Genomic DNA, 14,235 nt, shown 5'->3' with positions numbered 1-14,235 from the left:
TTTAACCGCTAAATGCATACATTGACCACCACATAATTTAGCCTAGAATCGTCTTTAGGACTTACCCTATACGTTCATCGTAACACGCACCATTATTCAAATTGAGACTGTTAAACTGCGATTTTCATGTTAAGGCCAGTTAACTTAGACCGACATGAGATTCCATATCGTCACCTTCCTAACTTGCCTTGTGTAGATGTTTGCTTAGGATGTAGCCTACCTAGATCCATCAATTCTAATAGCCTTTTAAACACTTCTTATAGCCTATGTGAGGTATAGCCTAGTTTTGTATTCAGCTGAACGTACACAATGTAATTACGATAACAATCTGTTTGGGCAACCTTTTTGTGTTATGCTACGGTAATGACCAAGCCCAAACTAAATCTCTGCGGATTCTTTCACATTTTCTGCGGTTATTCAGACTGAAAATATACCGTTCTGTTGTTATGATGACCGCAGATGTTTTACAACAGTTTGACGCAGAATATGTTCACTGAATGTTTAAAAAAAGTATTGATCCACCCTATTAAAGATCGCCTAAAAAGTCCCTGTCTATTGATGTAATTTTGGTTGTACGTATTTCCGTGTCCATTCTTCAGGCAGGCCTGAATCTCTGTATCTTTAGCAAACGTTTTAATATTTCCTACAGCGAAAGTGAATGTTACTTATCAGTTTCAGGGTTGACAAACTTCCTTCGATTGCTATCACAGACCTACACTGATAGCAATGGGCTCTGTTTACAGGTTAAATATTTTGCAAGAATAGACACGTAATATCAGTTGACATGTTTATTTAAAATTGGCCTCATACCAAAGCATTCTATTTTAAATTCCGCGGGTCTTCGTCAGAATTCTGTGCTGGCTAATTACGTTTCTGCTGTAATGGCCCTAGCCTAGGCTACGACAGATCGTCTTCACAATCTTATCAAATTGGTGTTGTTATGCATGCTGTCATCTTGTTGCCTAAATTATTCTAACCTTTCCAATATTTGTGTCTGTTTTTATCTTCCCTGTCTACTTCAGATGCAGACACCCACCAAGAAATCCAAAACCGAAGTCACAGGCTTCATTCATAATGTTTCACCGATCAAGATGAGCCAGAAGCAAAAACCTTACTTCACGGCAACGATCCAAGAAGAGACGACATACAGGGACATCGTTGTGTTCAATAAGCAACAGCACTCTGCTTTTAATGATATTGCAACTAGCAAGTATGTTAATCCTTTCTCCATCCATTAATAGACATAGCACCAGCTTTTGACATACATTATTAACTATGTAGTTACCTACAAATTTCCATACCATATTCTGAATGCTGATCCATCCAATTTGTATTTTTATTTCAGAAGCCCAGTTGTGCTCACCAATCCAACTCTCCGCCCTGCGTTGCACAACCCCAAAGAGCTCTCTGTGTTGGTTGGAAGCAGTACATCAGTGGACATCATACCAACTCTACACTTCATTCACCAACAACCAAGCACCAGAATGGAAAACAAAACCATAACCATAGCTGAAATATTAGCTAAACCAAGAAATCGTCAACAGGTAAATGTTTACTCCAACTTTCCAATACAAAATCACACCTTTAATTGTATAGTCCTATACAACACATTCTCATAATTCAACCCCACATAGCCACTGTGTGAACATATCTAATCAATGCACATTTCAGCTACACACACATTTACATTTCTTTGATTAACTTTTGAAACAACACACAATAATATATTGCAGTTACCTACCATCTACCATAGCCTACATCTGTTCTCACAGTTTCTAAAATTATGCTCTCCTCTTGTATCAGGTTAATATCAAAGTCAAAATTCATTCCGAGACAACACCACCCGTTGGCTTCAACACGAATGCCGGGAGATACAGATGTCTACCTACTCCGTCGCCGACAGCACTGCCAGTATCCTGCTAACTACGTGGAACAACATGGACCTCAGTATAAACAGCTGGTACACCCTCTCACCTGTCACTGTTAAGGACTATAACAACACCATCACTGTCAGCACATCACCATCCACCACAGCAGAGACCATCAATCGACCCCCCAGACATGGTGTAGCTGCACCAGTAATGGACAACTCAGAAGAAGTCACTGGACTCATCATTGGAGCCATGACTACATCAACCATCACCTGTCCCAAAAGGCACCCTCTTCCCAACTGTCCTCCTGGTGCACCTTTCCACATGTGCCCTACATGTAACCAACATTATATTACACCAAAGCTCCGGCACCAATGGAATGTTACCCTCACATTGGAGCTAAATGACACCACTACAAGAGAATTGAAGATGGATCATACAGTCGTCCTAAACACGGCACCGAAGCACATCTACCTGGACACAGACCCAATCACAGTCACTGCACATTTCCTGTCCATAGGCTTAGTAACTGTGCATGTCAAAGATGATTTTTGCCTTGTACATGTTTCTAACAGCACCCCTCCATTGCACAACCCCTACACAGTAAATCACATGATGTACATATTTTGCCTTCTTACTATTGTCAAACACATTCATTTTACTCTCGCTTTAAATGTGTTTTCGATTTAAAACTTGCAATGTGTAAAAACACTTATTCTTCAACATACGTTCTTTTACTTATCTTCATTTTACTTATCTTCGTTTTACTTATACATTTGTCTTTAACTTGTATTTTTGTTCATTTCTAGTAAATTCTTTGCTTATTGTAAAAAATTACAAAAGGTTAAAAACCGCCTATTTTTAAACATACGTTCTTATTTTACTCATGTTCATTTTACACTTAGATTTGTCTAAACTTATATTTTGTTCATTGCTAATAAAGTATTTGTTTATTCTAAAACTGCTGTCTATTTTAGCACCTCACAGAATATTTACCTTGCTTACATCTAGGAGTCAGGTGGCTGAGCGGTGAGGGAGTCGGACTAGTAATCCGAAGGTTGCCAGTTCGATTCCCGGTCATGCCAACTGACGTTGTGTCCTTGGGCAAGGCACTTCACCCTACTTGCCTCGGGGGAATGTCCCTGTACTTACTGTAAGTCGCTCTGGATAAGAATGTCTGCTAAATGACTAAATGTAAATGTACATCTCACACAGATTATACAATAACAAATAGTCAACCACCCAGCATTCACATACATTTCCAACACAACAATGACATGGACATATCACCACATGTAATTACACTGACTCAAAACACATATGTATTTATTTTACTTTGACACCACAATAGCTATGAAAATAAGACTGAATGCAATTAGGAAGCAACTTTGTACATATACAATTTTTCTTGATGTTTGTTTATAATTGGAATATAATAGTATGCAAAACAATTTGTTTCAATCAAGTAGGTTTACTTTTATTGGACAAGAAGAATTCCATGAGTGGTGACATTTGACAACTTCAGACAGTCTGTCTGCCAAATGAAAAGGCTTGTCTTCATTTGCAATGCACCTAGACCATAAGGGGCAAGCTGGGGCCACCTTTGATTAAATGCTGCAGCGTTTATTACACAATGATCATTTGTGGTGCAGTGTTTATTCGAGGGTGGCGTTCATTCAAGGGTAACGTTTAATTGGTAAGAGAGATTCAGTGAATTGTAGCTGCAGTGCAGCCATAGACAAACACAGAATAGACAAGGAAGTCAAACAAAAGCCCAGTGTAAAATGTATGCCGCGCGTGTCTCTACTTTGTGTACAAATCTGACGCAGCATGCCGTAACATTCTTACACTTTAGCTTTCAAACAGAAACCTGTGCAGAAAGCACTCACCACCAGCAACAGATCTATAGCACGCAAACTTTGTGTTGATGAAAAGCACATTCAGGAATGGTTAAGTCAGCTACCTCGCCATATTGTATACAATATGTATAACTCTATAGGCCTGAATGCAATTGTCGCAATTGCATTATAATAATGTATAATTTTTTTTCAAGCAATGTCTTAATTTAGAATTATATAATTGTATTCAGAATTATTACGTGACTTTATTTTGAAGGCCTTTTGGGACGCTCATGAGTGAGAGAGTCGACAACCTAACAGCAAGCGAAGCACAGACAATTTAAAGCTCTGATAAAAGTTTCAAGTTCAAGTTTATTATCATATACTCATAAACAGCATTTATAAGTAATGAAATTCTTTGTGCTCAATGTCCGTTCAACTTGCAGAATAAAAAAATTAAATACTAAAGAATGGAGAAAAAGGGTAGAAAAAATAAGAAAAATTGTAGTGCAAAAAGATATTTCAAGGACAGTTCAGCATCCTGATGGCATGTGTGAGAAAACTATCCCTGTATCTGCTGGTACAGGACCTTATACTCTTGTATCGCCTTCCAGAAGGCAGGAGGGAGAAAAGACTGTGGCAGGGATGACTAGGGTCAGAAATGATCCACTTGGCCTTTCTCCTGCACCGCTGGCTGTAAAGGTCCTGAATGGATGGTAATGCAGTCCTTGTAATACGCTGTGCAGATTTGACCACTCTTTGTAGTGTCTTCCTGTCCTGGGCAGTGCTGTTGCCAAACCATGTTGTAATGCCACCAGTCAGTATGCTCTCAATGGTGCACCGGTAAAAATTGGTCAGTATAGTGCAGTCCATGCCAAATTTCCACAGTCGCCGCTGAAAAAAGAGCCTCTGTTTCGCTGTCCTTGTAACCACACCAATATGGTGGTCCAGCTCAGATCCTCACTGATGTTGATACCAAAAAATCTGAAACTTTTGACTCTCCACAGCTGTGCCCGCGATGTGAATGGGTGCATGTTCTCCCTGCAGCCGGTTGGTTTTTGCTACATTAAGCAACAGGCTGTTATGCTGACACCAGGATGTCATTGTTGCCACCTCTGCTCTGTAGGCAGACTCATCACCATTCTTGATGCAGCCGATAATGGTGGTGTCATCAGCAAACATAATGATAGTGTTGGACCTTTTTGTGGCTGCACAACCATAGGTAAACAGAGAGTACAACAGTGGGCTTAACACACAACTCTGTGGGGCACCAGTGCTGAGTGTTAGACTGGTGGGGTGATGTTACCTAGCCGTACTGCCTGTGTCCTGTCCAGCTGCACATGGAAGGACTGATGTTCCGGTCCTGTAGTTTTATGATGAGCCTGGATGGTACTATGGTGTTGAAAACGGAGCTGAAGTCGATGAAGAGCATCCGCACGTATATGTTGTTCTGATCCAAGTGAAAGAGAGCAGTGTTCAAGGCCAAAGCTACAACATCATCTGTAGACCTGTTCGGCCTATATGCAAACTGGAGTGGGTCTAATGCAGGTGACAGGCAGGATGTAATGTGGTCTTTGACTAACGTCTCAAAGCATTTCATCACAACAGGGCAACAGGGCGGTAATCATTGAGACAGCTCACTGATGGTTTCTTAGAGACTGGGATGATGGTGGCCCCCTTGAACCTATTGGGGACGACAGACTGCGACAGGGAGGGGTTAAAGATGTCAGTGAACACCTCTGCCAGTTCAGGAGCACAGGCCTTGAGAACACAGCCAGGGATGTTGTCAGGTCCTGGAGCTTTATGCACATTCACTCTAAGTGATAAGTTTAAGGTTGTTATAGAGGTTGTTAGCAATCTAAGGAAACCTCTATTCCCTTGTGTAGGCTACAGCATGCAGCCAACAAAGTATGTTGTTTTGTGTCTGTATTTGACTGTGGTGAATGTTATTTACATGCTGCGCATGTCATTGCATGTTCATATTAAGCTAATGTGGTCTTTATTTTCTCATTACAGCGTGAGTTTAGTTTTAATGGTGGATTTGGAGAAAAAGCTTCAAATAAATCTGTAGCAAGAAAGACACTTGTGCCTGCCAGTGTTTCATGGGATAATAGTATGCTACACTTGTAAATTACTTGTGTAATAAATACTGTGTTTTAATTTAACCAATTAAATAACCGTTTTCTGATTTTTTAGGGGAGGTGTTTAATCGAAGGTGCCATTTATTACACAATGTTCATTTTTGGTGCAGCGTTTATTCAAGGTCAACGTTTAATCAAAGAAAAACTGTAGTTTTCTTCCCAGCATGGGAAGGCCAAAGGATGTTTACAATTGTAGTAGGCCATTGATATGTTTTAAAAGTTCAGGGATGTAATTTGTTGGATAAGAAGCCCCCATCCCCCACTCCAGCGAGGTGCTGACATTAAGTTAAACATAGTCATGCGTTAAAGAGTAGAGTAAAAAATAGAGACAAAATGTGTACATGGATGTTGAAACTCAGTGCTCTGAGTTTGTGCATGTCAGTTTAGACAAACGTAGCCTTTTAAACCTCTAGGTTTGATTCTCTCTTTTATACATTTAAAGTTGGATTTGACATTTAACAGACATTTAATCATTTAGCAAGTTGTTTGACTCAAAAACCATAACGAAGTACATATGGTGTAAAAAATCTGCAGTCAAATTTGGCGAAATTGCTAGCTTGGATGTTATCTTTACATATAGATGGGTTGGTGGTTACAAACAATGAGGATGCGCACGCAGCTTCAAGGCAGAACAATGCCTACCATTTCACCTCTAGTTTATATGTTCCCACCCCCCCCCCCCTTCTGAATAAAGTTAGATTGATCTGATTTGTTGATATCTGTTGCTATGAAAACCATTTTAGCCAAGCTAACTAACATTGTTTTTAGCTAGCTGACATTACCATTCAATCACTAACAAAACACGAATAGAAATACTTTGCTAACAGTCCTCACGTGTAATCAAAAGCTTGTAGTGAGATCACATGCATGACCCCCCGAGACAAGCTTTCATGTTTGCATCGCTAGCATCTCGTCATATTACACAGCTAGATAATAAATATTGTAGCGTCAGCGCCCTTGGGTACCCAGCATGCAGTGCACACCAAAAACGCAAATAGCTGTGGAAAATAGTTTGGTTACAACAGCTGTGCAAGGGATTTCAGTTGTTGTGTTCGTTCACTTAAATGTGTGTAATGTTATTGTTTTTTACTTAAGATAATACTGTTGGTCACCCTGATTGTGCATGTTGTGTAGTTTAATGGGATCAGAGAGTCTGACCATGACAAAGTATTGTTAAGCTGCTGTACCATCACAAGGTACACTTGCTAACAGCTGGACATTAGCTATACCTTGGTCCAGTTCCCTACATGACTCTTGACAGTTGTTTGACTGAGACTCTAGAGAGAGCTCAATTCAGGTAGAGTTCTAATAGCCATGGTCTTCTAACCAGTTTCAGTTTTGAAAACAGTGTGACTGTGTATGGTATGTTTTTTGGGCTACTTCTAATACTCATACGGCTGCCGCATTTATGCCTTGGCATGACCTGCGCTGGGATAGAGGGAAACCGCATGGATGGGGAAAGTGTGTGGGCAGAGCAAGCAGTAGTAGTACATAACCTACACACTTCCTTTAGTGAAGTGTATCCTCACTTTCATAAAGTTATTGTTGTAATCAAAGCTTTTAAAGAATGGATCTCTGCATGATGGGCCTGACCAGAGCACAGGTGGCCTGACACAACACGCTTCAAAGTTGTCACTTTCAAAAGGGTGGCATTTTAACCCTGTCAGTCCAACATGTCTAAAAGTTGGTACGCATGCCTTATTGCCAATGGGGAACAAATAAGTCTCAAGAACCCATAATGTCGGCAGCATGGATATTTCTCTACAGTGACAATTTGTGACGAATTTCAAAAAATGACTTCAAATCAGCCATTGATCCAATTGTCTTGAAATGTTGTGTACATGTATGAAATACATGTCTGTGTCATGTCAATTTTGTAATGGTTTGCAATGCTGAGGAGGAACCCGCCATTGCTGCCTGCAGCTATATTTAGGGTTCCTCCGGTAGGAGAACCCTATTGTTATTGGTGGTATTATTATGTTTTACCCATGGGAGTCAATGGCAGCCCCTAGACCAGTACCGTAAAAAGTTGTGAAATTTGGCATGTTGAAACTGCAGACCATTAGTAACTACCATACCAAACATGGGCCGTGTAAGACAATAGGTGGCGCTACAGGCCACGCCCCAATATGTCAATTTTCTAATTGATGCCATTTGCAGGCCATAAGTCCCAAAATTCTGAAATTCATTACATATGCCTTATTTCTCATGAGGAATAAAAAAGCCTCAAGAAGCTATAACGGCCGCCATATTGGATTTTTCTGTACAATAAAGATTAAGGAAACGCGTTTTTTCCCTACTCCTCCTACATTTTTGGTCGAATTTTCTTCAAAATTGCCATAGATGATATCCAGACTGAGCCTCACAAAAGTTATCGTAGGGATTTCTGATTTTCAAAACCGTTTGTCCGGTAGAGCCAATCAAAATCTGCAACAAAGCAACCAAACAGGACGTTTGGTCAAATCTCAGCAAATCTTTGAGATATCAACACCAAACTTGGTATGTCACGTGGAAGACACTACAACATGTTACCATGTGCAAAGGCAACTTCATACCTCAAAAAATGATTGATATAAAGCAAATTGAATTTATTGCTAATGCTAAAATAATGCTTTACACATCCGCCGGCCAAAAACTGATACTCTGATTCAATCACTAGTTCATATGAAGACTCTTGAGAATGTTGAGTACACAAATCTGAGAAAAAGTTGACTGTAACATGAAAACTCGATTTTTAGTGAATATTTGAAACATGCATGCTTGGCTAATTTCTAGGGCTGTTTCCCCAAATCCTCTCTCCCTTTGCTCCTGTGCGCGCGTGCTCCACATTCTCACACACACAAGGGGCCAGAGCCCCTTGACACACGCGCGAGCTTGGTACGACGCACAAGAAGAAGGCCATTTTATAGTTGGAGAAGACTTGAAGACAACGACTGACGAGACTCCTGCAGCCCTCAGAGATTTTCATTGTTACATTTGACAGTGAGTAATAAGAGCCTACAACGGCAGTACAAAACATGTATTTTAGCGTTTGTATTCGTATGATTACTTGAAGACTTTTATACTGTTGTAAACAGGATAGCAGCTAATCTATCTAGGCTAGCTGAGCTAAGGATTTCTCTTTGTACAGGCAGTATTACAGGCTAGCAAGCCGTACAATCTTTAACATTATACTTGCTTCTGTGAGACGCGTTTGAAATTTGTATACTGTGCGTAACTATGCGGTTGGGTTGTTCTATTTCTACGGTCTTCACATCGTAAGTTATTCTTTTCCAAACTGTAGCTAGGTAGCCTAGTTTGCTGCACAGATAGAGCTACCTAGCATTAAACAAGTAGCAATGGTACCATGGTTGTTTTGCTTGCTAGCTTTGTTTGGGTTCATGGTTTGATCGTTTAGGAGTTCCATTGAAAGCCTATAGAGCTACAATACGTTTGTAATCGGCATGTTGTACTATGCTGCACGATTTCCCATCTCTTGATAACATTTTATATTTGTATCAATTTTATACACTAAATTGCCAAAGTATTCGCTCGGTTGCCTTTACACGCTCATGAACGTGAGTGACATCTCATTCTTAAACCATAGGATATGATGTCGGACCACCCTTTGTAGCTATAATAGTTTCAACTCGTCTAGGAAGGCTTTCCACAAGGTTTAAGAGGTTTATGGAAATGTTTTACCATTCTTCCAGAAGTGCATTTGTGAGGTCCAACATTGATGTGGAACAAGAAGGTTTGGCTCGCAGTCCCTGCTCTAATTCATCCCAAAGGTGTTGTATTGGGTTGAGGTCAGGACTGTGTGCAGGCCACTCAAGTTCGTCCACACCAATCTTGCTCATCCATGTGTTTATGGGCCTTGCTTTGTGCACTGTTGCACAGTCATGTTAGAACAGGAAGGGGCCATCTCCAAACTGTTCCCACAAAGTTTGGAGCATGAAATTGTCAAAATGTTGGTGAATTATTGCATTTCAGGAAATTAACTTATGGGTAGGAAATATTTAATGGATTGGGCTCGGCGGGGTATTTTGTCATCCATCCATTCCTACTCCATGCTCTTGATTATGTAATTGACCTACAGGTACATCTTCTAGGCTATGTTAATTTGTTTTAATTTTCTAATGTGAGTCAGTGGCTTGGCAGTATTTTAACAGTAAGGTTTGGTTATTTGTGTTAAACTGTGATGATTCTTTTGGTGAAACATGAATTTAAAGTAAAAACCATTTGCAAGATAAATTGTTCTCAATTGGTCTTAATTTGTATTTATAGTCGAGTCCGTTTCTCTGTTTACATTTACAGACTTAAATTTGAATGTAGACAGTGTAAATTGAATAAAGGTAAATAATGGATGTCTAAATATTTTTTTTAAGTACAGAGATTGGTGTTTTGAGAATCCTAACCGTTTCAATATTTTCTTCTGTATACTAGAACTGTTGAGTATGAAGTTATGATAATGTAAGACTATGAAATTGTTAAGCAGTAGTGTGGTATGTTACATTTCATAGTTTTTGATGGTTTTTCTATGTGTTTTTTAGATGCCATGTTCCAGCAAGAGATCCAGGGACCAAGGATCCACTGTTGAGGTTAGACTTCCTTGTGGGAAAAAATGCTAAACCAGTGTGTTTAAGTGATAAGATTAATTGAGAAAAATGAATGTGAATGAGCATTTTTAACAACGTCTTTGTTACGGACCCATGTTTAAAATGTCCTAATTCAGTCTGTATAGTTGTGGTTGTGTGTTTTTTCTTTTCTCCCCTCTTTCTTTCTATTCGCTGCATGCAGGTATGGTCTAGTCAGCGTTTGTTGGCGGTTGGCTATCAGTCTCCCTATCTCGTGATTGGCAATCAGCCGTGCACTTCCAATCAGCGGTTTAGTTGTCAACATAAAATTACCACACTGGTCAGCTGTTTCAGAGATTGCTTTGGAAAGTTGCTTGTTTAGAGAGTTGTCAAGTCAGAGAGACTTCTTGTTGAAATCATTGTAAATGTTTTTATTATTTTGTTAGAATGGTTTGCTTCATAGTGAACCCTTTTAATAGAGCAGTTAGTGGTGCAGCGTTTATTCGAGGGTGGCGTTCATTCAAGGGCAACGTTTAATTGGTAAGAGAGATTCAGTGAATTGTAGCTGCAGTGCAGCCATAGACAAACACAGAATAGACAAGGAAGTCAAACAAAAGCCCAGTGTAAAATGTATGCCGCGCGTGTCTCTACTTTGTGTACAAATCTGACGCAGCATGCTGTAACATTCTTACACTTTAGCTTTCAAACAGAAACCTGTGCAGAAAGCACTCACCACCAGCAACAGATCTATAGCACGCAAACTTGGTGTTGATGAAAAGCACATTCAGGAATGGTTAAGTCAGCTACCTCGCCATATTGTATACAATATGTGTAACTATCTATAGGCCTGAATGCAATTGTCGCAATTGCATTATAATAATGTATAATTTTTTTTCAAGCAATGTCTTAATTTAGAATTATATAATTGTATTCAGAATTATTACGTGACTTTATTTTGAAGGCCTTTTGGGACGCTCATGAGTGAGAGAGTCGACAACCTAACAGCAAGCGAAGCACAGACAATTTAAAGCTCTGATAAGTTTCAAGTTCAAGTTTATTATCATATACTCATAAACAGCATTTATAAGTAATGAAATTCTTTGTGCTCAATGTCCGTTCAACTTGCAGAATAAAAAAATTCAATACTAAAGAATGGGGAAAAAGGGTAGAAAAAATAAGAAAAATTGTAGTGCAAAAAGATATTTCAAGGACAGTTCAGCATCCTGATGGCATGTGTGAGAAAACTATCCCTGTATCTGCTGGTACAGGACCTTATACTCTTGTATCGCCTTCCAGAAGGCAGGAGGGAGAAAAGACTGTGGCAGGGATGACTAGGGTCAGAAATGATCCACTTGGCCTTTCTCCTGCACCGCTGGCTGTAAAGGTCCTGAATGGATGGTAATGCAGTCCTTGTAATACGCTGTGCAGATTTGACCACTCTTTGTAGTGTCTTCCTGTCCTGGGCAGTGCTGTTGCCAAACCATGTTGTAATGCCACCAGTCAGTATGCTCTCAATGGTGCACCGGTAAAAATTGGTCAGTATAGTGCAGTCCATGCCAAATTTCCACAGTCGCCGCTGAAAAAAGAGCCTCTGTTTCGCTGTCCTTGTAACCACACCAATATGGTGGTCCAGCTCAGATCCTCACTGATGTTGATACCAAAAAATCTGAAACTTTTGACTCTCCACAGCTGTGCCCTCGATGTGAATGGGTGCATGTTCTCCCTGCAGCCGCCTGTAGTCCACTATCAACTCCTTGGTTTTTGCTACATTAAGCAACAGGCTGTTATGCTGACACCAGGATGTCATTGTTGCCACCTCTGCTCTGTAGGCAGACTCATCACCATTCTTGATGCAGCCGACAATGGTGGTGTCATCAGCAAACATAATGATAGTGTTGGAGCTGTTTGTGGCTGCACACCATAGGTGAACAGAGAGTACAACAGTGGGCTTAACACACAACTCTGTGGGGCACAAGTGCTGAGTGTTAGACTGGTGGGGTGATGTTACCTAGCCGTACTGCCTGTGTCCTGTCCAGCTGCACATGGAAGGACTGATGTTCCGGTCCTGTAGTTTTATGATGAGCCTTGATGGTACTATGGTGTTGAAAACGGAGCTGAAGTCGATGAAGAGCATCCGCACGTATATGTTGTTCTGATCCAAGTGAAAGAGAGCAGTGTTCAAGGCCAAAGCTACAACATCATCTGTAGACCTGTTCGGCCTATTTGCAAACTGGAGTGGGTCTAATGCAGGTGACAGGCAGGATGTAATGTGGTCTTTGACTAACGTCTCAAAGCATTTCATCACAACAGGGCAACAGGGCAACAGGGCGGTAATCATTGAGACAGTTCACTGATGGTTTCTTAGAGACTGGGATGATGGTGGCCCCCTTGAACCTATTGGGGACGACAGACTGCGACAGGGAGAGGTTAAAGATGTCAGTGAACACCTGCCAGTTCAGGAGCACAGGCCTTGAGAACACAGCCAGGGATGTTGTCAGGTCCTGGAGCTTTATGCACATTCACTCTAAGTGATAAGTTTAAGGTTGTTATAGAGGTTGTTAGCAATCTAAGGAAACCTCTATTCCCTTGTGTAGGCTACAGCATGCAGCCAACAAAGTATGTTGTTTTGTGTCTGTATTTGACTTTGGTGAATGTTATTTACATACTGCGCATGTCATTGCATGTTCATATTAAGCTAATGTGGTCTTTATTTTCTCATTACAGCGTGAGTTTAGTTTTAACGGTGGATTTGGAGAAAAAGCTTCAAATAAATCTGTAGCAAGAAAGACACTTGCGCCTGCCAGTGTTTCATGGGATAATAGTATGCTACACTTGTAAATTACTTGTGTAATAAATACTGTGTTTTAATTTAACCAATTAAATAACCGTTTTCTGATTTTTTGGGGGAGGCGTTTAATCGAAGGTGCCATTTATTACACAATGTTCATTTTTGGTGCAGCGTTTATTCAAGGTCAACGTTTAATCAAAGAAAAACTGTAGTTTTCTTCCCAGCATGGGAAGGCCAAAGGATGTTTACAATTGTAGTAGGCCATTGATATGTTTTAAAAGTTCAGGGATGTAATTTGTTGGATAAGAAGCCCCCATCCCCCACTCCAGAGACAATTGATGACAGAGAGGTGCTGACATTAAGTTAAACATAGTCATGCGTTAAAGAGTAGAGTAAAAAATAGAGACAAAATGTGTACATGGATGTTGAAACTCAGTGCTCTGAGTTTGTGCATGTCAGTTTAGACAAACGTAGCCTTTTCAACCTCTAGGTTTAATTCTCTCTTTTATACATTTAAAGTTGGATTTGACATTTAACAGACATTTAATCATTTAGCAAGTTGTTTGACTCAAAAACCATAACGAAGTACATATGGTGTAAAAAATCTGCAGTCAAATTTGGCGAAATTGCTAGCTTGGATGTTATCTTTACATATAGATGGGTTGGTGGTTACAAACAATGAGGATGCGCACGCAGCTTCAAGGCAGAACAATGCCTACCATTTCACCTCTAGTTTATATGTTCCCACCCCCCCCCCCCTTCTGAATAAAGTTAGATTGATCTGATTTGTTGATATCTGTTGCTATGAAAACCATTTTAGCCAAGCTAACTAACATTGTTTTTAGCTAGCTGACATTACCATTCAATCACTAACAAAACACGAATAGAAATACTTTGCTAACAGTCCTCACGTGTAATCAAAAGCTTGTAGTGAGATCACATGCATGACCCCCCGAGACAAGCTTTCATGTTTGCATCGCTAGCATCTCGTCATATTACACAGCCGGAAGACAGCTAGATAATAAATATTGTAGCGTCAGC

The sequence above is a fragment of the Osmerus eperlanus genome, chromosome 3 (assembly GCF_963692335.1).
Source record: "Osmerus eperlanus chromosome 3, fOsmEpe2.1, whole genome shotgun sequence".
Classification (NCBI taxonomy): domain Eukaryota; kingdom Metazoa; phylum Chordata; class Actinopteri; order Osmeriformes; family Osmeridae; genus Osmerus; species Osmerus eperlanus.
The sequence above is the reverse complement of the archived record's forward strand: the minus strand, read 5'-3'. Positions refer to the sequence as shown.